This window comes from Rattus rattus, chromosome 2 (assembly GCF_011064425.1).
Source record: "Rattus rattus isolate New Zealand chromosome 2, Rrattus_CSIRO_v1, whole genome shotgun sequence".
In the NCBI taxonomy this organism is placed as follows: domain Eukaryota; kingdom Metazoa; phylum Chordata; class Mammalia; order Rodentia; family Muridae; genus Rattus; species Rattus rattus.
In genome coordinates, this window is record NC_046155.1 from 99,336,253 (window position 1) to 99,339,078 (window position 2,826).

At 47.5% G+C, this 2,826-nt stretch overlaps 1 long non-coding RNA gene across 1 annotated transcript; it reads right to left on the minus strand.

Annotated features, from left to right (window-relative positions):
* Positions 1-523: 523 nt before the first annotated feature.
* Positions 524-2,286, minus strand: LOC116893968. Its single transcript, XR_004387019.1, has 3 exons — positions 2,087-2,286; positions 1,714-1,915; positions 524-657 (listed from the first exon to the last, which is right to left on the minus strand). It is a non-coding gene; the product is annotated as an uncharacterized LOC116893968 (long non-coding RNA).
* Between the last annotated feature and the right edge of the window lie 540 nt (positions 2,287-2,826).

A 2,826-nucleotide genomic window follows, 5' to 3' on the forward strand; every position in this document is an offset into this window, starting at 1 on the left:
CAGGACACTGTGTCATATTACTCTGCAGAAACTCAGTTTTCCTGGTCACAAATCTTGCCAGGAGATGTCTACCAGGAAGTTCAGATGAGCCACCTCACTCCTCGCTCAAAAGGGTGTGGCCTCGGCACAGATAGTTAGAATCTTAGTCAACAGCAGAAGGATATATCTTAATCTGGCATAATACCCATGGACCTTCCCACCCACTCACCCTGGGGTCATTTCCTCCTCTATTACGCAAGCGTTCCATCACTCATAAGTAGGGACCACATGATGTGGGCAGTACCTTCCTCAGACACACATGGAGGCCAAGCGTGTGGTGGTGAAGGAAGCTGGTTTGTAAGAGACAACTCCAATTTTTAAAAAGATTTATTTATTTATTTATTTATTTATTTATTTATTTATTCATTCATTCATTCATTTATTATATATAAGTACACTGTTGCTGTCCTCAGACACACCAGAAGAGGGCATCAGATCTCATTACAGATGGTGGTGGGCCAACCATGTGCTTGCTGGGATTTGAGCTCAGGACCTCTGGAAGAGCAGTCAGTGCTCCTAACCGCTGAGCCATCTCTCCAGCCCGCAACACCAATTTTCACTTCTGATTCTAGCATCGATTAACTTTTCCTCAGTCCCTATGGCCCTTGGTTTCCACCACTGTAAAATAAAAGTGATAATGATGTCTATTTTAGGTGAACATTGGAGGATTAGGTGAGATGATTTGTATAACATGCTTAGAACATACGTAGTGCAAAGAAATCATCCAAACATGGTGTCTGACTCCCTTGGCCAGCTCCCTTCATCTCTCAGCTTTGGGTTCAGTTAGATTGAGGAGATGGCTACGTAAGCATAGGCTGGTGTCTCTTTCTTACTGTGTTCAACTTGCAGACAGATTCCATGGCTCTTCCATGGTCTGAACCCTGCTCAGTAGTCCTCACAGCTTATCGGGCTGCAGGCTGGCTCTCCATTCTCCTTGTGTGAGAATTTTCTGTAATTGGATTCAGTTGTTCTCAAGGATACAGTTCAGCCCCAGACGTCCTATGAGCAGTGTGGGGGAAAGAGGTTTGAGGAGGTGGAAGATCTGAATCCCACTCATCCTAGCCTTCCCATCCTAAATCTCCCTTTCTTCTCTCCTAAGTGTGACAAAGACCAGGAATCTGTTAAATCCTGTCTCCTACATCTGCTGCGAACACCCTCATGGAGAAACACCACTTCCCAGTTAAGGAGATGTCAGAAATACTCCATAGTCATCATGAAGGACCACTGTCCTGGACAGGTGAGACGCCTAGTGGATAGGACACTGGTGAGTCTGATTAACCTGGATTAATCTGGGAATCCACAGTTGTTCTCTGACCTCCACATGTGCCGTGACACATGTGCCCACACACGCAGTAAATGTATGTTTTAAAAGCACATAGGTCTTATCACACCAACATCTAAATTTGTAGTTTATGAAGCAAATGTGATTTGGGCAATGTAGCTTGATGCGGAACTAAGGGATTTCCACACGTAAGCTTAGTTGAATCATCTCAAGTTCATGGTCTTAATACAAAGCTCTGCCCAACCCTGGTCCAGCCATGCAAATGCGCCTCCCTCCTTCTGCTGAGATTTACATCTGCTTTTGTTGCTGTGCTTTTTTTTTTTGTTTTCCTGCTGTGAACTTTGCAAGGATGAGTTCCAAAGGGCTATCTTGGGATGAGTAAGAGAACAAACCTGGTAACCTGAGATGGCCATCAGACAAGCCAAAGGTCTCAGCTTTGCCCATGACCTAAGCTGGCATTAACGTTGGGCGGGCCATGCCGGGACCACGGTCAGGTTCTATGAGGACTTTAAACAGGCTCCAGGCTCCTGTCACCAGAACCACAGTCCATCAGAGAGGTAGCAGGCGGACATGAGAGAGAGGACTGACTCGATCCTAGGGACAAGAGGGGAAAAGGAACAAGCAAAAGTTGTTAGGAGACTGTCAAGGTCTCACACATATCTATATCCAACAGTACAATGTATTTGTCAGGGTCATGTTGGGTGAATCGTTACAGAAGTGCTCTGTATTGATTTCAGTGAGAACATGCCCTTCACCAGCACATACCTCGAGAGGCCAGGGAAGACCAATAGTCCCAAGATATAGGTGATAGGACCTGGGCTCCTGGAGTCAGTATGGTTTGCTACAGAGAAGCACAGAGAGGCTCACCCAGGGACAATCGAGCTGGAGACAGGGTGGTCGCAGGGAGGCTATGGCCAGGCATTCTGTTCTGACTGTGTATACCAGCAGACCTGTAGTGCTGCACCTAGCACATAGTGCTTATAGAGCCCACAGATGATAGGATGAATGAGAGGTGTCACCCTTGAGGCTGTCATGCACACCCGGGAAGCATCCTGCCCTGTGGTGGTTGCAGATTTTGACCTGACGTAGCGAAGCACTTCATGGCCGGATAGAGGTGATGCGTGGGGCCGGCGTGACCTGGGCTGCAGAGGAATGCATGCACAGAGGTCAGCTGTTCCTTGAGTGTTGGGAGCTGCATGATTCAGGGTAGGGCGTTGGACTTCAGGAAGGGTGGGGAGACACGGGAAAGGGCCAGTGAACCCCAGGAGGAGCTGGCCACATCCCCATCTTCCTGTTTCTTTCTTCCTTCCATGGTTTACAGCTTCTGGGCAAAGGCCATAACAGAAGCTCCCAGGCAAGTGACAGCTTTGCTTAGATCTGCAACATAAACTACACAGATTGGAGGAGTTGAAGCTAGGATGTCTTACTGCCTCAGATGAGCAACACCCCAGCAATTTCTCAAAGAAAAAGGGAGTTCCTCATTCCCCAGTCCTCAGCTTCTTCTT